The 23749-nt window shown below is 37.7% G+C and overlaps 1 long non-coding RNA gene across 1 annotated transcript; it reads left to right on the top strand.

Annotated features, from left to right (window-relative positions):
- The first annotated feature begins 12811 nt into the window (after positions 1 to 12811).
- LOC138752423 (uncharacterized) lies at positions 12812 to 16126 on the top strand. Its single transcript, XR_011350630.1, has 2 exons — positions 12812 to 12901; positions 15945 to 16126. It is a non-coding gene; the product is annotated as an uncharacterized lncRNA (long non-coding RNA).
- The last annotated feature ends 7623 nt before the right edge of the window (positions 16127 to 23749 follow it).

Raw genomic sequence — 23749 nt, 5'->3', positions numbered from 1 at the left:
AAGCAGCTCAAGGAGAATAAAGTTGGTGAAGTGTAAAACCCACGTAAAGTAGTTCTTCTTGAAAGAACAAGCATAACAGTAATGAAAGCTTTGATGAGCACAGATATAGGGGAAATAAGAACAAGAAGCTTTGGAGCAGATTAGATAAGTGGTGAGGAGGTAGATCTACACCAAAGTTCTGAATACTTTGGTTCAGCCCTTCAGTTGTTTCCAGGGAGAAAGATCAAGGCTCAAGTCTCCTTTTTTGCCATGCACATAAAGACACAAAATTTGTTTACTTATGTTGCATGCAAAGGCACACAAAGAGATGTCAGTTGTCCAGAGCTGCATGAAGAAGGAAAAGAGAAACAAATGAGAGTTTCCTCATACAGATCATCCATGGATCCCACATCTCCTCCAATACTGCTCCCACCTTCTCTCCTGCAAAATCTCTAGTCAATTGGGCTCTTGCCTATTCCAGCCATGAATCTAAGATTCAAGCAGGCAAGCCTCCCTCCTTCAGTCAAGAGCAATGAAGCATATTTTGAAATGGACCAAAGACAAGTATTTTTGTCTTCCAATAATATGTAGAAGGAAATTTCTGAACCTCTGGTGATGGATTGTGGACAACTAGCAACATACTTCAGTGGATGCCCATGAGAGTTTGTGGTAAGGATATGGCAAAATGCTATCAATTTACATGTAACAGGAAAAGTGCACAGATGAGACGTAAAAGGGGGTCAAATACAGAGCCTTGAAGATCACCAGAGTTAACAATGCAAAGCTGAGATGTTCTGTCTTTGGAGTAACTTTTATCAAGGCAGCTGAAGGATTGGACAGGAATTTGAGCAGACAGATTTCAGATTTATTGTCAGAACACATACATGACATCACATCACAGATTCTTTTACCTAGGGATGAGGCAGAATGACCTCTTATCAGTAGTGCAAAAAGACTGTACACAGAGTATACATACAAACAAATAAAGAACTGTAAACAGATAACAAATGTAAACAAATTGAATGTTCAATACAGAGAGAATTAAAAAAAAACACTATAGTGCTCAAGTAAGAGTACTTAAATGGGACCCTGATTGAGTTTGTCATTGAGGAATCTGATGGTGGAAGGGCAGCAACTGTTCCTGAACCTTATGGTACCAACCTGTTTACCAAGCCAATTTACCAAGAAGGGAAAACTGAAATATGTGAAAATTGAAGAGGGAATGATTGAAATTGGGTAGCTCCAGACAGAATACGTTACAAATAAATTCAGAAAATTTCAGTGAAAGCGAATGAGATGACTGAGGTCCAAAGATGAGTGATTGTGAGCTTTGACATTGTCAGAAAATATAGAACATGACAGCATAGTACAGAATCTTCTGTCCACAATGTGCTGACCTTTATCTACAGTACCTACAAAAAAACCTAAACTCTCTCTAGCTCATTTTTAATCATCCATGTGCCTGCCTGAGATTTTCATAAATGCCCCGATTGTTCCAGCCTCCACCACCACCCTAAGCAATGCATTCCAGCCCCCCACAGCTCTCCGTGTAAAAAAACTTATCCCTTATGTCTCCCCTAAACTTTACTCCCTTTACTTTGTACAGATGTCCTCTGGTATTTGCTACTTTCAGTCTGAGAAAAAGATATGGGCTGTCTACCTCATCTATGCCTCTTATAATCTTGTTAACCTCTATTGAATCATCCCTCTCCTTCATCACTCCAAAGTGAAAAGCCCTAGCTGTGTTTTCCAATTCTGATAAATCTCTTCTGCACCCTCTTCTTAGCTTCCACATCCCTCCAATAATGAGGTGACCAGAACTGAACACAACGCTCTAAGTGTGGTCTTACAAGAGATTTATAGAGCTGAAACATTGCCTCATCACACCTGAAAATATTCCCCCAAGTAAAGAAGCCCAGTATAGCATCGGCCTTCTGAATTATCCCATCAATCTGCATGGCACCCTTGAGAGATCAAATGACTTGACCCCAAGGTCCCTCTGCTCTTCCACACTGTTAATCATGCACTCCGCCTTCAAGTTTAACCTTCCAAAATCCATCAGCTCATACTTCTCTGGATTGAACTCCATCTGTCTCTTTTTCACACATCACTGCATACTATCATTATTCTGTTGTAACCTATGACAACCTTAAACACTATTCACAATTCCTCCAACCTTCATATCATACACAAACCTATCCCTGAGAAGAAAATACTTCTCCAACTGCACATAAATCCTGCTCTTAAGAATAATTTGCCCACCACTAAGGCTCATTGGTCCATCATCATCAGGATTCTCATTATCTTTTTTAAACAAGGGGACCACATTTGCCATTCTCTAATCATCTGGCACCTCCTATGTGGCCAAGGAAAATACAGAGATAATTGCCATTGCCTCTGCAATCTCTTCCCTCACTTCCTTGGCAACCTAGGGTATATCATGTTCAATCCCAGGGAATTATCAATCCTAATGTTTTTAAGAAAATCCAGCATTTCCTCTTTCTTTCTTTTTAAAATATTTTATTGAGTTTAACGTAATAATCCATATACAAGTTATTAATACAGTAAAGCAATATGATTGTGAGAAACAGAAGTACCTTCACAGAATTTGCTCGAGACAAAAATTGAGAACAAAGAACATTTATTATACAACAATGCAAAGTTGGGTGCTTCCCCTTACCCTGGGAATACACACCTACACTGGGGCTCACCCAACTTTTATACAGTTCATTTCAGTATAGAAGCTCCGCCTTACATTCTTCTGCCTCCTGGATGAGTTTGGCATGAGGCAATCCTGTCTGCCTAAGTGCTGTTTCTGTGAACTTGGAGGACTGGGGGTGGGGGGTGGTATCCTGTCTGTGTCCCATCATGTCATTGTCCTTATTCACACCTTCCAAACCCTCAGGGCTTACTAATTCTATATATATGCAGAACTTGCTAATTCTGTCTAAGGCTTACTAATTACATATGCAGAACTTGGTAATTATGTCTATCTCTAGAAGACCCTTATCTCATTCAGACTAACTTTTACTTCCTATATTCTATTATCTACCCTTATCCTATTCATACTGGCTTTATTCATTACACATATATCCATATTAGCTTTCTTCATCTCTCATATTTTCATATTAGTTTTACTCATCTCTCACATGATAATATATACATATTCTTCTTTCTTTGGCTTGGCTTCGCGGACGAAGATTTATGGAGGGGGTAAAAAGTCCACGTCAGCTGCAGGCTCGTTTGTGGCTGACAAGTCCGATGCGGGACAGGCAGACACGATTGCAGCGGTTGCAGGGGAAAATTGGTTGGTTGGGGTTGGGTGTTGGGTTTTTCCTCCTTTGCCTTTTGTCAGTGAGTACATTACAGTAAATGCACAATACAACAAATTTTTAATTTCACCCCTAATTTTTAAATGTGATAGTTTGTTAAAATGATTATACATAAAAATTAGTTAAATAATACTATAACAACCCTCATTATACCTTAATATACTATCTAAAAAAAAAGACATCATCTTGGATAATCATAATCAAACCCCATAAATCCATTTATCAAAAAGAAAAAGAAAAAAATCCCTAAATCTAGGACTAATCTAACCCCTCCCTCTAATCAAGTTTATAAGTGAAATACAAAGATAGATCAGCACGAGAGCACCCAAATCATCTAAAATTTCCAATTATGATGGTATTTTATAAATGAGCTTCCATACCTTTTCAAACTGCAACTTTTTATCTTTAATATTGTACCTAGTTTTCTCTAAAATATGACATTACATCCTGTAGCTCTTAAGAATAATTTGCCCACCATTTCTTTAAAACTACTCATCTGGCTATCAACATGCTAAAAGTTAAAACTTTGTCTTGAGGTGCCGATTCAAATATTCTTGATATACTTTTTGATTTACAGTTTGTTCACAGTGGATTGATATCATGTATTTATATTGATTTATTGGATTTAAGACTAGCTTCAATGACTAAGATTAAAAATGATTGGGAGCGTGATCTTAATATATCTTTTTCAGATGAGGATTGGTGTCCACTCTTAGTTTGATCAATGATTCTTCATTTTGTGCAAGGCACTGTTTATTACAATTTAAGATGGTATACATGTTATGAACTAACAACCCTTTTATTAGCACTAACACAGGAACAGCAGACAAAATTCAAAATAACAACTTTATTAAACTATCAATAACATAACATTCCTTACTTATCTCTAAACTCAAAACTTGACCCCTCTATGCACAAATGCAAAATGTAACTGTATGTGTGTGTGATAATTCAAAGTCCCATTCTGAAATGTCATTCAAAGTTCTGCATAATTTTAGTCTTGCTTAAAGGTCTTAAATTCTCAGTTCAGAAATAATTATAAAGCACTTTTAAACATTATATCTTCAGGCCTTTTTTACTCACAATATGGTATTTTCTTCCATGATGAATTGACAACCAAGACAGCATTAAACTAATGTGGTTATCTTCTTCCACAATTAAGTCACAAACTAGGAAAGGGTTAAACAGAATGGCGATATAAAAATAGACCCAGTATAAATCTGTCTTGTTTTTGAAAGAGACAGTAAAATAGTTTCAATATTTCAAAAGTCTTTGATTGTGGGTTCCCCTTTTCCCAGGAGTAACACACAGCTGTAACTCCACCCTGTTTGTCACAGGGTTTTGACTTCTGTGAACTCCAAGCTAAACTGTTCCAAAACTGAATTCAAAATGTCTGAATATATTTTCTCCAAGTCATGTGACCCTTACAACCTCACTGAGGTGAGTCCCAATTCTTGGAAACCACATGACCATCAGTTATTTCTACCAAATTTTTGTTCCTTTTTGAAAACCATCCCTATCCATAACAAACCTCATTTCTGTTCAAGTGCTTTGATTAAAAACAGATGGCTTCCTCAGCAGTTCTTGAATAATTAAGACCCACATGAAATCCATTAGCTCTGTCAGTCCCAGACATGTCGACTCCGAGAATGAACACTATTCTCAGAAAACAAAGGTTCTCTATAAATGTGCTGTGACCAGTATGTGACCCTGTACCAACCCACAGCTAAGAACATAGATGCAATATTTAAACTCTATAATTTACTTTACTAAGACATTTTGTATAAAATAAATATAGTTTAATATTAAATTAAAGCTTAAAACAAATCCATTACACACAGAATACATATGTCTAAACTCAAAGGATCCTGTTTGCATGTAGATGTTGATCCATTTTATGAAAAGTTTAAATTTTTTGAAGCCTGATTGATTGATATGTTTTGGGAATGTCCTATATTAGGACAATATTGGGAGAATATTTTTCAGTCTTTATCAATGATTTTTAAGTTTAAATTAGATTCATTCCCTTTAATTTCCCTGTTTGTTTTTTTTGCGTGAAACGGATAAACATTTATCGGCATTTCTTCTTTCTTAATCTCAGTGTGCTGGAGCATACAAGTGTGCTCTATTCTGACCTCATCTTGACCAAGATCCTTTACTCTGGTGAATATTGAACCAAAGTATTAATTTAGGACCTCCCCAACCTCTTTCACCTCCAGGCACATTTCATCCTTTATCCTTAAGCAGCTCTATCTTCACTCTTGTCATCCTTCTATTCTTCATGCACTGAATGCCTTAGGGTTTTCCTTAATCCTACTTGCCAAGTCCTTCTCATACCCTCTTCTATCTCTCCAAAGTATTTTCTTAAGTTCCTTCTTCGCTACTATACATTTCCCATGAGTCCTTCCTGTTTTTGGCTTCCAAAATCTATTGCATAATATGTTTCTTTCTTCCTTCTAATTAGCTGCCTCATCAGTTTTGTCAAATATGGTTCCCTATTCTCATCATCTTTTCCCTTTCTCAGTGGGATAAACATATCCCAAACTCTGTGCAAGCGGTCCCTAAACATCCTTCACATTACTTCTTTGCTTTCTACCCAAAACATCTGTTCTTAGTTTACTCTCCCTAGTTCCTGCCTCATCCCATTGTAATTAGCCCTTCCCCAAGTAAAACAACCATTTTGTCTGCTTTTATTTTGAGCATATCTGTGCTAAAACTTAGACAGTTGTGGTCACCATCACCAAAATATTCCACCACTGAGAGGTCTGTCACCATTTGTCAGTATGCCATCTCCTCTCATCACCTGGTCTATTCGTTGTGTCTCGAATCCTTCTTGGACACAAATGACAAAATCTGCCCCATCTATCCCCATCTCATTGCAGTGAGGAGGCGTTAGTCAATATTTGGGAAGTTGAACTCTCCCATAAGAACAACCCTGTTATTTTTGTACTGCTCCAAAATCTGTGTACTTCTCTGTTCCTCAGTGCCCTGAGGGTTATTTGGGGGCCAATAGGCTACTCCCAATACAATGATTGCTCTCTTCCCATTTCTAGCTTCCACCCACATCAACTCAGTCCACAGCATCCTCCCCCTCAGGAGCTGTGATAATATTACCTGACTAGTAATGTTAGTCATTCCTTTCCCTCTTTTATCTCCAATCCTATTCCTTTTAAATCATATAAACCTCAGTACCTGCATCAGCCAAACCTTTTCTTGTGTCAGCCATGTCTCTGTAATGGCCATAATTCCATATATTCAACCATGGTTTAAGTTCATCCCCTTTATTCCTAACGTTCTGCATTGAGATCAGTATATTTCAAACCCTCCAACTGACTATATTAATGCTTCCTCCCCTGCCTGTCCTTCCTCACAAACCAACAGCATATTGTTTCATCCTTTGCACCTTGGGTTCTATTTTTTGCCATTTTTCTTGTTATCATCCCCTTACCAAAGTAGTTTGAACTCTCCCCAACAGCTCTGGCAAACCTCGGTTTCTCTCCAGTTCAGGTGCAGCCCGTCCTTTTTGTACAGGTCATACCTTCCCCGGAAGCAGTCTCAATAATCTACAAATCTGAAACCCCAGCACGTACACCAACTCTTTAGCCATACATTGATCTGCCACAACATCCTATTCCTACACTTACTGTCATATGGCACAGGCAGCAATCCTGAGATTACCATCCCTGAGGTCCTGCTTTTTAACTTGCTTCCTAACTCCCTATATTCTCTCTTTAGGACCTCATTACTACTCCTATCTATTTAATTGGTAGCAACGTGGACCACAACAGCTGGCTGCTCACCCTCTACTTCAGAATGTGATGGATTCAATTTGAGATGTCCCGGACTATGGTACTTGTGAGGTACCATACCATTTCGATCTTGTTCGAGATCTCGATAGTCTCAATTTTTTTTCACAGAACCTCCTTTCTGTTCGCCTATCAAATCTCAAATCAGTATAACTCTCCTATTTTCACACCCTCCTTTCTGAGCAAAAGGCCCAGAACACTGTACCTGAAAACTGACCACTGCAACCTCTCCCTGATGGATCACCCCCCCCGCCCCCAAACATTATACAAAACTGTATACTTACTGTTGAAGAGAGCAGCCACACAGCTGTTCTACACTGACTACCTATTCCCCTTCCTTTTCCTAATAGTCACCTCTTGTCTCTTGGGTTTGACTGTCTCCCTATAGCTTTTGTCTATCGCTCTCTCTGCCTCCCAATTGATCCAGAGTTCATCCAGGTCCAGCTCCCTTTCCTAATACAGTTTGCAAGAAGCTGCAGTTTGGGTGCACTTCTTGTAAATGAAGTCATCTGGGACAATTGTTCTCTCCCAGATCGGTACATTTCACTGGCCTAGCTACCTCCTCCACTACCTAATCTCTGTTACTATGTAATGATCTTACCTGAGTCTCTGCTCACTGAAGCCTCTTGAGCCAAAGCCTCTAAATCCTCTCTCCTACAATGGGCCACTCCCACACTGGCTGCTCTGCTTGATTTTCCCTTCTTTTTATTAGCTACAATCAATTGGCCAATGAAGAAACAAACACCTTCCTCTCCCATTGCTTTTTAACCACTCCTCCTCTTGTTCACAGTCCCACTCAAGTTGTCCCTGATGAGATTTAGCCTTTTATTCAAAAGTTTCCAATGTACATATGGAAATGAAGGGAAATGTATGCATTTGTCTCAGTTGGACTTGATCTATGCTCCTCTAAGAGTGCAGACAGCATGTAGTTAGTTAATTGTAAAGGAGTACTGCGTGCAGTTCTGGTGTCCATACTTGAAGAAGGATATACTGGCCTTGGAGGCAGTCCAGAGGAAGTTCACCAGGTTGATCCCAGAGATGAGGGGGTTGACCTATGAGGAGAGACTAAATTGCCTGTATTTATACTCACTCGAATTCAGAAGAATGAGAGGAGATCTTACAGAAACATATAAAATTATGAAAGGTGTGAGAGATGGGAAAATTGTCCTAAAATTATGAACATGGAAGAAACTAAAGTTCATCAGTAAAATGGCTGAAACCAGTTCAAACAGGATAAGTTTGGGGCTTAGGATGCAGGAAAGCAGAGTCAGCACGATTAACATAAGAATCTTCTAGTCTTTGTGACAAGACCATAGGACTAAGATAAGGAATGGTAAGGTACAATAGAATGTAGGAAGTTGAGGTAGTCTGGATCAGATAAGGGTCTCCTAGCCCTGGACAGAAGTACCAAGTCATACATTTCTAATTAGCTAACCATACACAGATTTATACATATGAAATTAGCCAACCCTAGATAGAATGAGTCAACTCTGCATATCAAGAGACTGTAGCCCCGAGAATCAGGAAGGTGTGAATAAGGACAATGACATGAAGGGACACCGACAGGATACCCCCCCTGGTTCTCCAAGTATACTGAAATTGCACGTAGGCAGGCAGGATTGCCTAATGCCAAACCTCTCCAGCAGGAGGCAGAAGAATGTAAGGGGGAGGGTATTCCTACACTGAAATCAACTGTATAAAAGTTGGGTGAGCCCCAGTGTGTGTGTGTATTCCCAGGGTAAGGGGAAGCACCCAACTTTGCATTGTTGTAGTAATAAATGTTCTTTGTTCTCAATTTTTGTCTCGAGCAATTTCTTTAAAGGTACTTTAATTCCTAACAAAGGGATAAGACAGAGGCAGGAAAATTGTTTTCATTGGTAGGTGAGACCAGAGCTAGGGGACCCAGCCTCAAGATTCAGAGGAATAGATTTAGGACAGAGATGAAGAAAAACTGATTATCCCAGAGAGTAGTGAATCGGTTGAGGCTACTACATTAAATTTATTTAAGGTCCAGTTAGATAGATTTTAACATAAGAAAGGAATTTGTGGATATAGGGAAAAGCAGGTAGATGGAGTTGAGTCAATGATCAGATCAACCATGATCTTGTTGAATGGCGGTCCAAGCTCGACATGGTGGATGGTCTACTCCTGCTCATATTTCTTATGTTCCCTCAACAAACCATATCGTAAAACTTTGTTTCTACACAATAGGTTCCACACCAAGTTTCTCAGCATTTCAGGACAGCAGTGCGAGACTGTTTGGGTCTTGCAGCAAATTAATTGTATATCAGACTTACAATTCACATCTGCATCCCATGGTAAAGAACATTTGTTGCCTCTTTCCTTATCATATTCAGATCTGAAACTCTTCTGGGTTTGCCACTTCAAGAAATGCTTTTCTTCTCTTTGCCTTGTTCTTTCCTGATATCCTCCCTCATCCTATCAATCAACAGAATACTATCACCCACCAATAATGGGCAGCACAGTGGTGCAACTGAAAGAGCTGATTCCTCACAGCGCCATGGATCCAGGCTCAATCTTGAGCTCAGGTTCTGACTATGTGGAGTTTGCACATTTTCCACATGAAATCTACTTCTTACCTCAATACCATAACAAACAAAAACATAAAAATTGTGTCCTCAGTGTCCTGAAAGCTACCCTATTTATTGAAAAATAAGCTGAGAAACATACTATTAATAATCCCATTAATGATCGCTATTCTTGATTCTTGATGTACAGAATATGTTTTGGATTTAAATTCAGGTTAGACAATTTAATGTCATTATCAACATTATTTGTATTTAACTATCAACAGAAGTCATACACTGCCTTATTTTGACTGTTTGTTCACTGTTTTTAATTGATTGTTGGAAGGTGGTTTATATGAATGTTTGCACTACTGCAAAACAATGAATTTTGTGTCTTGTTTATGACAATAATTTCTGATTCTGATTGTGATATTTCGTTTAGATGTACATAGAGGTACAAGGACTTGGTGCCTGCCCCATTGACCACCGCCAGTGGGCTGATCTCACCTCAAACCGTGCATCTTGGCGCCTCACAGTTCGGCGGGCAGCAACCTCCTTTGAAGAAGACCGCAGAGCCCACCTCACTGACAAAAGACAAAGGAGGAAAAACCCAACACCCAACCCCAACCCACCAATTTTCCCCTGCAACCCCTGCAACCGTGTCTGCCTGTCCCGCATCGGACTTGTCAGCCACAAACGAGCCTGCAGCTGACGTGGACTTTTACTCCCTCCATAAATCTTCGTCCGTGAAGCCAAGCAAAAGAAGAGAAACATAGAGCACTGTACAGGCTCTTCCAGCCCACGAGCCGGTGCTGCCCAATTACACCCAATTAACCACCAACCCCTGTACATTTTGAAGGGTGGGAGGAAACCAGTGCACCTGGTGGAGACCCATGCAGACACAGGTAGAACATATAGGCTCCTTACAGACAGTGCTGATTCAAACCCTGGTCACTGGTGCTGTGGCAACATTATACGAAACACTATACTAACTGTGCTACTAACTTCTGCAATTATAAGAGCAGAAATACTTTTTCCACAAACATGTGACTTTATCTAGAATATATCAGAATTAGAATCAGAATTTATTGTCATGAGCATGTGGCAATATTTTTGATTGCAGCAGCGTAACAATGCAAACATTTATATAAACCACCTTAAAAAATAAACAAAATAAATAAAAAACAGAGCAAGAAAAATTAAAAGGCAAAGGAGGGCAAGTATTTGTAGTTGCTTGGGAGTTTGAATTGTTTAACTTAGATATAAATCTGGAATAAAGCTTATTCTTTGCATCAAAAGCAGTGAATACTAAATGGAGATAATATGATAACACATTGACAAAATGTTCCCTGCACTGCATTGATAATGGGATATCACAGAAAAGCTTCTAGCTTCAAATTCCATTTGATCTGTGCAGATTTTCTATTTTGGTTATTTTGAGAGCAACGCTTCTACTTCCAGTGCAGTTTTCACATGTGAATATCCTAATAAGAAAATACTTACGTCAAAGCCTGAGGGTTCTGATGTATATTTCTGAAGTATATTTAATTTCCTTTCTTATGAGATGATATTTTTCCTTCAAATTACATGTACTCCAGTCTGCTGTTAAATCATAGGAAGTGATTTAACAAGATGCCAGTCACAACAACACAATAAAGACCACTGCAGAATAACTGCACAAGAAAGCTACACAAAATATCAAGGTAGTGAGAGAGAAATCCATCCTGCAAAATTGGGTTTAATGTACTTCCTTCATTCTGATCAGTCATGTGGGAAATTCCATAATCACCATGACAGATGATTTTGAAAATGACATGTATTGAGTTCTTGTGCTCATAAATCAATGAACAATGTCATTACACCTACTTAATAGAACTGCTTAATGCTTAAATAGAGCAATCTTGCATTATTTTTCATTCATTTGGTTTCCTGATCTGCATTAAATTTGATCTCCACATTACTGCAACAAGCAGCATGAATCAAACAGCAGCAGAGAATGCTCCTTTCAACCTCAGTATTGTTTGTTTTCTTTTCATTATATTTTTCATATGTCGTCCACTTTAGACCTAAGAATGGTGTATGTTCTGTATACACAATTCACCCTATTTCATCAAACTTTCCCATAATGAACCTTTGGAAAGATGGAAATCTGAAATAAATGCAAACAATAATCTAAACATTCATTATTACCTTTTCAATGTTGTAAGATTTTGTATCTGAATCTTTACAGATTACACAAACAAGGTTGTTGAATGATATGAAGTGAAACATTGAAGTCTGCAGATGCTGTGATTCTAGTTAAACACACAGTAAATGCTAGAGGAACATAGCCGGTCTCACAGTACCAAACAACGCTGTGAGACTGGCTGAATTCTTCCAGCATGTTCAGAATGGTATGTTTTATGGTTCTTAATGAAATAAAAATCAGTCTATTTTTTCCAATATAAAACCTTGCAAGATATCTAACACGTATAGTATATTAGCTGCAACCATTATTGACCCAACAAACAACAATGTAATTGCATGGCAGATGTGGCAGCAAACATCCAGATCTGAACTGATCAAGGCAGGCCAAGATTACGCACAGTTATACATCAAAGGCTACTCTCTTACTAGATGCTTCTCTGCATTGTTCCTCTGATTTAATTTAGTTCTGCTCCTCAACTCATCGATCTACAGTATCCGGCACCTATGGGGATAAATAGATGCCGGATAAGTGTATTTTCCGGTTGCTTGCGACTGTGTGTTTCGCAATTGGTGAACTAACTACATGGTGCAGCAATTTTAAACCTCTATTTTTTATCCATTTATTTTCCACAATTTTTTTGCTCGTTGCTTGAGGCTGATGGTTGCTTGAATTCTCAATGACAGGGGTTTTACTGTATTTCCTGTTTCCTAATCTCAACTTCAATGGATGCCCATCCTCAAATTTCTCAATCTAAAGTCACGATAATCAACTTATCTATCTAATCATAAAAGACAGATGGTAAGATGGACTCCTCACTTGGGAATCCTCTCTCCGAACACTTCCTCTTGCTTAGATCCTTGTGTTCCACCCCATCAGTCTATACCTTCAAAGGATCATTAAAGAACACAACCTCCCTTCCCCTCTTGATTTGTTCCCCTCACCATTATGATGTCATTGCAACCATGCAGATATGATTGAGGGAAGAGCACAGCTGGCAACTTAATGTTCCTGGTGTAGAAGTTTCAGACAAGGAGGGGAGACACACTACTGATTTAGAAAGACATGATGGTAGTACTCAGAGAATATATTTTGAAAAGTTCTTGTAATGAGATGATATGGGTAGAATTTAGAAATAATATATGGCAATTACTTTGTTGGCCTTACACTATAGGTCTCTCAACAATCACTGGGAATAAGAGGAATAGATAGGTAAGAAAATTGTAAAAAGGATTAAGAGAAATTGGTCACAGTTATGAGGTAATTTAACTTTCCTGATATTGACTCATTTGCCTTCGTGTAGGAACTTAGATGGGTCAGAATATGTTAACTTGAATGTAAATTCAAGAAAATAGTACGTAGAGAGTCCTATTAAATAAAACAGGAAAATGTTGGTATTTTGAATAGCAAAGAAGATTTTCTAGGACTAACTTAGGATATAGATCAGATATAAAGTTGGGTAGAGCACAGGAGGTGGAATTTAATCCCAACCAATGCAAGTTGATGCAGGTTGAGAAGTCAAGTAGCGTTAGATCAAATTTAAAGGTTGCGCTCAATGCCTCCTTGAGAATTCAACATCCCTACAGACTCTTGAGAATCCTTTCCCCATGACCACTCAAAGTGGAGAAGGAGTACCCGAAATAGTATGGAGAGCCCGAAATAGTATGGAGAGTACTGTAGGAGAACACAAATATTTGTGCAAATGGCAGAAGGATTTTGCACCAGCTACTCGCTTTGTTATCCACCTCTATGCCCTCTGAAATTCCCACATTGGCTTCATCAGGTTACTTCAGCGCCCTCTAAATAGCAGTTAAAGCAAGAAGAGGTCAGAAGGAGAAAATGAAGAAGGGGGAGGGTGGGAGGAGGATGACAACTATAACGACTGTTGAGATGTGAGAATCAGGAATCCATATCAAAGCCATGTCTAGAAAAGCACTTGAAGTGCTACATTCGGAAGGCTCCACACAAAGGGCAGGAAACGGAATGGTTTGATTTCTGAAGCCAGCAGTGATATAATAGACAGTTTCGGTTGAAGAACTTCATCAGTTCCTTCATTCCACTGATCCTTATATTATGAACTGTCAACCAAAATAGATGTGATCATTCTAACTCTCTGTTTCCTATCTGTCAACCAATTTGCAAATGTTGCCAATATATTTTCCATCAACCCATGTGCTTTAATATTACAAAATGGATTGTGAGATCTTATCAAAAGACTCCAGAAAATCCAGTGGTCATATCTCCTTTACTATTCTCCCAGTTGCATTTTCAATAAGTTCTAACAGCACATTTAGGAAAGCAATAGGTGAGTGGTACTTTGTTGAAAATTTTCATGTACTCCATAAAGTGATCCAGCATCACTTGTAATTCTCTACCTATTTCCATACAAACTTAGTTGTTTTGGTTGTCTACATTGTTTTAAAGCAGTAGAGTTCTCTGTCACAGAAAGCAGTAGAGGCCAAAAGTTGCATGATACTAGATGTGGCAAGGCAAATACAGCATTACAACAGTTGGACAAAGAATTATGAAGAAATTGACATGTTACCAAATTGAGAATAATCATGTTATATTACAAAATTTTAAAAAGTGACAATACATTGCATTTTGTGATCTCAGAGTCAGGACTGATCAACCCTCCCTTATTAGCACTCAAGAAATTTGGGGCTGCAAGGTGCTAGAATACAAATTATTGTTCTTGAGAAACAAGTTCCGGCTTACATCATGGACAACCCAAAACTGTCTGTCATAAAATGGTTGTAAAGTACTTGTTAACTATGCATGTAATGCCTGCATTCAATTGTTAGTATTATTGATTGGCAATTAACATTGAAGAAGTTGCTTTCTTCTGCATAGAGGTTATCTTGAACACATTACAGTTTCAGTCCACCAGTGAATCAATTAAAGAAAAGTTATTCAGAAACCTTTGGCACTTGATGCAGATCTGGAAAATTCTTCTATCACTTGATTCCCCTAAATTCTGGTCTTGTATATCACATTTCTGGCTTTCAGTGTTATTTCTTCTGTTGTTTTGTTTTACTAATCTCTTTCTGCCAGCACCACCAGCACTTCCCTCATCCAGGCTCTCCTTTATTACAGACCCTTTTGCTTTCTCCATCTCCCCAACATTCCCTGCAACTTTAAGATATCATCCCTCACCCTTGCTAGTTCTGATAAAAGGCCATCAATTTGAAGTGCTCATTCTTTTTATCTCTCCATAGATGCTGTGTGACCTAGTGAAGGTATCCAACAATTTCTGTTAAAACAATTTTAAAAAATTAGACATACAGTACGGTTACGAGCATTTCAGCTCATGAGTCCATGTCATCCAATTTACACCAATTAACCTAGACCCTGGTATGTTTTGAATGGTGGATTGAAACCAGAGCCCCTGGGGTAAACCCATGCAGATGCAGGAAGAACACACAAACTCCTTACATACAGCATGAGATTTGACCCCCTAGTCCCAATCACTGGCGTTGTAAAAGCGTTGTGCTAACCGTGCCAAAATTCTGATATACAGCATGGTAACAGGCCATTTTGGCCCACAAATCCATGCTGCCCAATTTATACCGAATTAACCTACACTGCTGGTACATTTTGAATGGTAGGAGGAAACAGGAGCACCTGGGGAAAATCCATGCAGACACAGGGAGAACATACAAACTCTTTAGGGACAGTGTGGGATTTGAACCCTGATACCAATTGCTGGCACTGTAAAGGCATTGTGCTAACTGCTACGCCAACTGTGCCACCCTAACACTTCTTAAAGACAGCAGTGGATTTGAACACAGGTGCTGTAATTACGTCATGCTAACCTCTATGCTAACTGTACTAATCTTTCCTACATTCCCCTTTGAGATTCCGTTATGACAATGTCCTTTAGTCTCATGATACTCTGCCCTTCATCTTCATTTTCCGTGAACAATTGTCCATTAACAATGTGTTCTAAGATCCAAGATGTCATTGTCAATCTTTTGCCATAGAATGCCTAATTTATGTGTTTCTTTCAAGTAATTTGTATTCAATCCCATCTAATTCCCCCATCTGGATCCTTTTAGATTATTATTAAATAATTATCTTAATTACAGCTATACCTATTCCCTATTAATTATAGATATTTTACATCAATATTTTGTCATCCAACCCATTTATGGAATAAATAAAACAACAGGAGATCTGAATTTCTCGAGGACTACTCTGAACAGTTTTCGTTTATGAGAGGATGATATCAGTTTATTGTTGCATATAAAATTACATTGTACAAAAGCAAATAAATTCCTACTTGCTGCTTCTTCACAGTATGTAAAGCACTTTAAAGCTATGTATATATTAAATTAACACAATGTGCCATGAGAGAAATAAAAGATCATCATTGCAAAAGGGAAAAATAGATAAATGTTCAACATTGAAGTGATGATCAGGCTTCATGCAAGACATCAGATAACAGTACTTGTTTTTTGTTCTTTAATGATTAATTGCCATAATGCAATGGAGACATTCACAAGACTCTTACATGGATGTAAGAAAAATAAAGAATTATGGGTGTGTGGTAGGGAAAAATGTGATTGCATAGGTTGGCACAATATTATCGCTGAATGATCTATAGTGTGTTGGAATGTTCTATGTTTTATATTTTCCTTAATTCATTGTATAATTCCTTCCATCCTTGTTGTGAATTTGAAGCTAACACATAGATGAACATTAGTTTATTAAGTCAGGGCTTAATTTATTGAAGTTGCAACACTTGGAGTCCCAATTTGAATCACACATTTGAAATGTTCCAAAAATATAATACGTCAATTTTGTTGTGTGCTCACACTGATGCAAAGGTAAAGGAAAGTTTCCACAACTCAATCTGTAAAACCATTAGGGCAAATTACAACGCCTCTTATAGAAGGATAGAAGGATATTTTACAAATGGAGATGCTCAATTTAAATATAACCTATTTTTACTTTGCTATAATATAGCTTTTATTTTTTTTACACCAACTAAGCACTTTCAAATTGAGGTATTGTCAGATTATGAAATAGCTTTCGGGAAAAAATGTGTCTGATTACCTTTGCAAAACAGTCATCACATCACTTGATCCAAGTTTCATAATGTTATAACTAAAACAGTTTTTAAAAATATGGGAACAATCAGCATTTGTATCTTTCAAAAATGTAATTCATTGTCACTCTAAGTTACAACCTTGGCCCAAGCATGAATTACAGAGGTGAGCTGAAAATGATAGACTGGATGGCAAGGCTGCACTTGGATGAAGCGTGACATCAGGTGACTTGATAAACTAAAATCAAGGAATATCATATGAAATAATTTGAATTTTTGGAGTCATGCCCCACACAATAAAAGTCAGTTATGGATTATGGAAGTTAATTATCCCAATTTCTGGACATCTCTGAAGTAGCTTTTCATTTGTTTATCAATTACTTTCATGCCACTTAAAGTCAAAAATGGGAATGTTTACTGATGAATGTAAAATATTCATCTCCCTTTACCTCAACCTCTCTAGTACTGGCAATATCATAGTGAAACTCCTCTGCACACCATCCAATTCATTGATGTCCTTCCTATAGTTGGGTGACCAGAAATGGATGTTGTCCTCATCATTTGGTCTCACCAATACCTTGCACAGAGATCCAAAATTTTGTACTCTATACCCTGCCAAATGGAGGAAAGTGTGCCAAATGCATTTTTTACCACCTTGGCCAACTGAGTTGCCACTTTCAAGGAACTTTGCTTCTGAATTTCTCCAGTCCACAATTTAGTCATTCTCTATATATATCTTCCCTGCTTTGACTTACCCTGGTGCCACTCTTGTCAGGGTTAAATTCTATTTGCCTATATTTGGCCCACCTTCCCAAATGATCTAAACTTGTAAACTTAAATATTCTTCCTCTCTGTCCACTACACCACCAATTTTGCTGTCATCTGCAGACTTATTCATCATGTTAATTACAATGCCATCCAAATCATTAATACAGCTAATAACAGTATTGTCCCCTGCAGCACACAACTGGACAGAGGTCTCCAATCAGGAAAACATCAGTCTTCTTCTAACTACTAATCCAACTTTGAATCCAATAGGCTAGCTCACCTTGGATCTCTAGTGACTCAAGGTTCCAGACTAACCTGCAATGCAGGACCTTGTCAAAGGTGTAGCTGAAGTCAATACATACAACATCTAAATTCTACTTCTTTTGTTTCTTTAAGGCTTGTGGAAATATTTACAAATGTTTAATCACTTGCTTAGATATCCAGGATCTTGAAAATGTAGCTCCTAACAATAGATGGTTCTGTCCTTTGTGCTCATTATTCATCTCATTCTTCAGTTGAAGAGAGTTCAGCAACATTCTGCATTGGATTTTCTGATGTAGTTAAGTCTACACCATATTTTCCAACAGAGACTAAATAATTTCTATCGATGCTCCCTTATCCTTTGAGATCAAGTCAAATTGGACAGAACCTGATGACTGTTGCATTTGGAAGCTATTTGTCATATTGCAAAATAAATTTACTCTTATCAGAAACTGAAGTCTGACTGCACTTTTTAGAGAAACTTCCATTTCGCTTTAGCACTTTTTGATTGAAAAACTAATTTCTTGGATCTTTCAAGGAGAAAAACCAAAAGGTATATTTCAATCTGCACTCAATTCCATCTTCCATTTTTCCAGCCCTTGAAAATCAATTTAAAAAAAATTATAATTCTATTACCCATAAAATTGCTCTATTTTGAGATTTGCAATTTTCTGACCTGAATTCAGAAAATGTATTTCCAGTTTCATGTCATCTGATTCACTAAGGCTAATTGCTAAACATTAACTCTAGTATGTGACTTAAACTTGTACAACATCATGTCGATTCATCAGTGAACATCCATTACAGTGAGGATTGGCTCCTGAACCATTCCATCACCACCTTTCACTTCTTTGATCACTTTGGAAGTGGATAATTAAAATCTTCTCAGAAGTAGAGACCACCCCCACCCCCATTTTGTGGACAGGTTGCGTTCCTAGAAAACAGATCAGATTTCAGTTTTCTGCAGCACCAGTCATTGACGAAAATTGGCAAAAAATATTGCCTCATTTGTATTTTGTTTTGTGTGCTTTTCCTCACAATAACTCCGTAAGAGCATATTTTTGTTCCATATCTCAAATATGTGTGAATTCTATTGGGTGGATTTCTGTTACCTCGAGTGTTAAATTTCAGGGGTCCTCTGTATCTTGCTTTCAATGTCTACCTTTTGATTAGTTGCATAGCTGCAGATAAAAATTAATTCTCCCCTTGACTTGTTGGTCCGTTACCAAGAGGTAGCACTATGTCTGTTTTCTTTTTAAATATTTTTTGTTGAAATTGAAATTGAAGTTCTACATCAAAAAATGCAGAGTACATAAGAATATATATTAAAAGTTAAAAAAAAACATTACACTTAGATCACATCAATTCATCCAATGTACCCCTCATTCTCAATTAAACATATTACAGTAATATTTTATCATAAAAATATCTAAACCCACTACTAAATATGAAGGTGTTTGGCAAGGAGAGGAAAAATAATTCTTTATCAAAGTGATAAATTACCTTATTAGTCAACACTTCTGCATTCATATCAAATCAGAGATTCTGGTATGTCTGCTGAATTAGATCACAGTTTCCTTGTGGCCATCACAAGGGAATAGGTGGGAGAAAATGTTTGGCATGGACTAGAAGGGCTGAACTGGCCTATTTCTGTGCTGTAATTGTTATATAGTTATATCAATAAATGCATCCGAAACAAGATGGGAGCAGAGAAAGGATGGATCGTCTTCAGGACAATAGAGCTAATCTATATGTTGATATACATGATGTGGGCAAGGACTTGAATGACTGCTTCTCATCTGTATTCATCAAATAAAAGATAGTAAGTTCAGGTAGGAAAACATGAATAAAACACTGGTCAACAAGTTAAAAAAAAAGTTTGCATGCTGAAAGAAAATTGTGGATTATGATAGACAACTTCAAGCTGAACACAAAGATAATTTCAGATTTGTTGGGTTATATAGGAAGAAGGAGAAACATCAAATTAACTTTTATTCAATTTAGCATGTTTAATTGCATAATGATGTTTACACGTTGTGTTAGATCAACTGACCTAAAAATGTTTTGCTACTGATTTTTATTTGTATTCAACATTTGATGCCTCTTGAGTCAGTGTCCAAGAATAGTCAGCCAGCATTGATGGATTCCAATTGCCCTGATACCACTTTTCATTCATTGCAATATCCTGGTGAAACCTTTCATTAGACTACTGAAGAAAACTCTATGCTTAATTTAATTAAGGTAAAAACCTTTCATTATGTTTGTCATTGACGACACCAAGATCAACAGGGAACAAGTCCAAGAGTGAATACAGAAAGTGAATATTCAATGACATGTTGCACTTCATGGTTTGGTCTGCTTGAAATAGATTTAAAATATGACAGGAAATCATAAAAATAGGTTATATCTAAAAAGAAGTTTGTGATAGAAAGAAATTATATAATTTTCATGATCAGCAGCCAAAAATCCATAAAATACACCCAAAAGTGTTAAGGAAGAAAATTTTTTGTTGCCCTGTGTAATCTGAAGCAGCTCAGCATTAAGGACGAGAAGGCATGCAAGGTTTTGTGTGGCATAAGAGTTGCTATTTCCTCAGGGTTGGATGAGATATATCCCAGATTTCTTTGAGAAGCAATGGAGGAGGTTTTGGCATCATTGTTGGCCTCAGGTGAGGTGGAGAGTCAGGAAATTTCTGGAGAAAATTCTAAGGATCAAGATTTACAGACATTTGGAAAGGCAAGGGCTGATTTGGGAGGGAGAGAAATTTGAATTCAACCTTGCAAGTATGACTGTGCTTCTTGAGGAGTAACTCAGAAGGCTTTTGAAGGCAAGATGGTAGGCATTTTCTACATGAAAGGCATTTGACAAGGGTCCACATGGCCCAGATAAAGTACATGGAATCCAAATCAGGCTGGCTAATTGGATCCAAAATTGGCAGAGGCAGATGATTTTCTGATTGGAAATATATAACCGGTGGTGCTTTACAAGGATCAGTGCTGGGACCCTCATTGTTTGTGATATATATTACCAGTTTGGGAATTATATAAATATTGGTGGTGTTGTAGGTAGTGAGGAAGTTTGCCAGAGTTTACAGCAGAATAGAAAATAGATGGAAGATTGAATGAAGTGTTAGCAAATGGAATTTTATCCTGGAAGGTGATAAAATTGTGGATTATGATAGACAACTTCAAGCTGAACACAAAGACTAAGAAGCATACAGTAAATGGATGGGTTCATAGGAATATTGATGAATAGAGTAACCTTGGGGTTCTTGACCTTAGCTCCCTAGGAATGAAATAGATAGTGTGATAAAGAAGGGATATGTGGGTCAGAGCATAAAATATAAACAGAGGGACATTATGTTGCAACTTTTCAAACTCTGTTTGAGTCATGTTCAGAGCATTGTTTGCAGATCTGTTTTATGTATGACAGAAAGCATATAGTTGCACTGGAGAAGGTGCAGAGGAGATTCTCCAGGAAGCTGTCTGGACTGGAGGACTTTAGTTATGGAAGAATTTGGATAAACTGGATTTGTTTTCCCTGGCACAAAGAAAGCTGAGTAATGACCTGATAATTGTAAATGTATCTTTGGCAAGAGGAGCTGACAAATCCCTATGATATCTTGTATCCCTTTAAAAGATGTTAATAATTAAAGTTAGAGGGCTTCCCCTAATCAGCTGTCTTATAAATAGTCCTGAACCAGAACCTACCTACAAGTAAATGCCTGCTAGAGACATTAGTGAAGAATAATAAATTGTATTTATTCATAACATTAAATCATAAAATATGTTTTATATGATGAAAGATGATTTAGCATTGCTATGGAAAAAATAATTCCAATGTTAAGAATATCACTTTAAAGAGCATTCAAAATAGATGCACAGGTTTAGTCCTGGTCTTGCCTGCATATGTGTGGAGTTTCCATATTCTCACTGTATCTACAGTAAAATCCCTATTATCTGGAATCCAACCAACTGGCAAAAATAATTGTGGAAAATAGGTAAAAAATTTGAAAGTTTTAAGTTGGTGTCCTATAACACTGCTAAAGGCAGAGCTGCTGAAGTAAATGTCCACACCAAACAAATAAACCAGTAACTGCCATTTATTCAAACCACGCATCTTCCTTTTTAGGGGAGACGACAGGCTCATGGGAGTGATGGCAATGCGCTTCTGCAGCCTGGAACTTCTATGTGGTGGGGGGAAAGCCCCTGTGCCCTGCTGCACTGGCTGTTCGCTATGGCGATTTGGCCCGTTGTGTGTGGGGTTGACCCAACCTGCTACACCCACTAGCAGTTAATTCACCAATCATGCCACATATAACTCAACAATCGGCAAATTCACTTATCCACCAATTCACTCATCTACCATTCCCCATAGGAGCTAGATTCCAGGGGTTTTACTATATTAGAATTTTCACTCAGTACTCAGGTTTCCTCCTAAAGTTCTGCTGGTGGGTTTACAAACCTTGAGTGTAGGGACATGGCAAAAAGGATCAAAGGATAATTGATGGCATGTGAGAGAGAATACATTGCAGAGCTATCACAAAATAAGGGGTGGGAGATGAGATTAATGGGAGGCATTTCTAGAAATCAGTGTTTACCTAATGGGTCAAAGAGTTTCTTTCTGTGTCATGATTCAAAAGTATTGTTTACAGCCTTCTCGATTGCCATCAAGGAAAATCTATTAAATTGACACAAATGTGAGCTATTACAAATCAACCCAACTATAAAGAATAAAAAAAACCTTTTGCTTAATTATGAAAATTGTAGAGGAGTTTTTACATAAATAATAGTACAAAAATGTGCATTGCAATTTGTCATCTAACCATATAACCATTTACGGAGCGGAAACAGGCCATGTTGGCCTTTTGAGTCCGCACCGATTCACTGATTTTGTGCGCCCTCTTCAGGCATTGGTCCAGGTAGATCTTCAGACATGATATGACTTACAGAATTGTCTACAGAAACAACATAATTACCTCACAGATTGCTTGGTGACTGTGTGCTTGTGCACCCTGATAAGGAACCTGATCAGGCTCCTCAGGGAGATCGGGTAGCTCACTGTTCTGTAACAAGATGTTTCCAAACAGTGGATTTTAAAATGCAGAAGTATTGTCTTAATTTTTAAGAATTTTTGATTCTATTACACCTTCTATTTCTGTTTATTCTAATCTTTAATATCAGTAGAATATTAAAAGGAACATATAAAAACATTGCACTTTGCTTCTAAGTAAAGCATCTATGAAAATTCTTTAATTTCATTGGTTGCTTAACAAGCTTGATGACATCTTTTCCGTTGGTTGCTAAAGATCCAATTGAACTTGAGCCTGGTATCATAAAAGTGCGTTCCTGCAAACTTTGTGCAAGTATTTTTCTTTAAGGTCATTAGCAAGTGCTATTGCTTTGTTGCTGACTGCAGATTTCAGGCTGATAATTTACTTTTATGGCTGACAATGCTTTGCCTTTTGATGGTGCAATGCATCAATGCACTACAAGGTTGTAAAACTCAGAAACCTAACTTGTGCAGCAGCTGTAAACGTTCGGGAAAAATCACCTTTAACCATTTGAATTATGCATCAGTACAGGAAGCAGGCATTGGAGAATTTGACTTTGTAAATCTTCTTGAGGTTCTAATAAAAAAACAATAATAAAATATTCATTTTTCCTTTACAAAGCTTATTAAAGCGACGTTTGACATTTTATTGTTTGTTAAACATTCATCATGTGTCAGTTAAGTACTTCATTTGCAGATTGGGAAGTATTAAAGCAGCAACATTATAGAACAGCCTGATTTCTATCATTCCCACAAGTGGTGTTACATTCTCCAAAATCAACTACACC

This window comes from Narcine bancroftii, chromosome 1 (assembly GCF_036971445.1).
Source record: "Narcine bancroftii isolate sNarBan1 chromosome 1, sNarBan1.hap1, whole genome shotgun sequence".
Lineage (NCBI taxonomy): Eukaryota > Metazoa > Chordata > Chondrichthyes > Torpediniformes > Narcinidae > Narcine > Narcine bancroftii.
The sequence above is the reverse complement of the archived record's forward strand: the minus strand, read 5'-3'. Positions and strand labels throughout refer to the sequence as shown.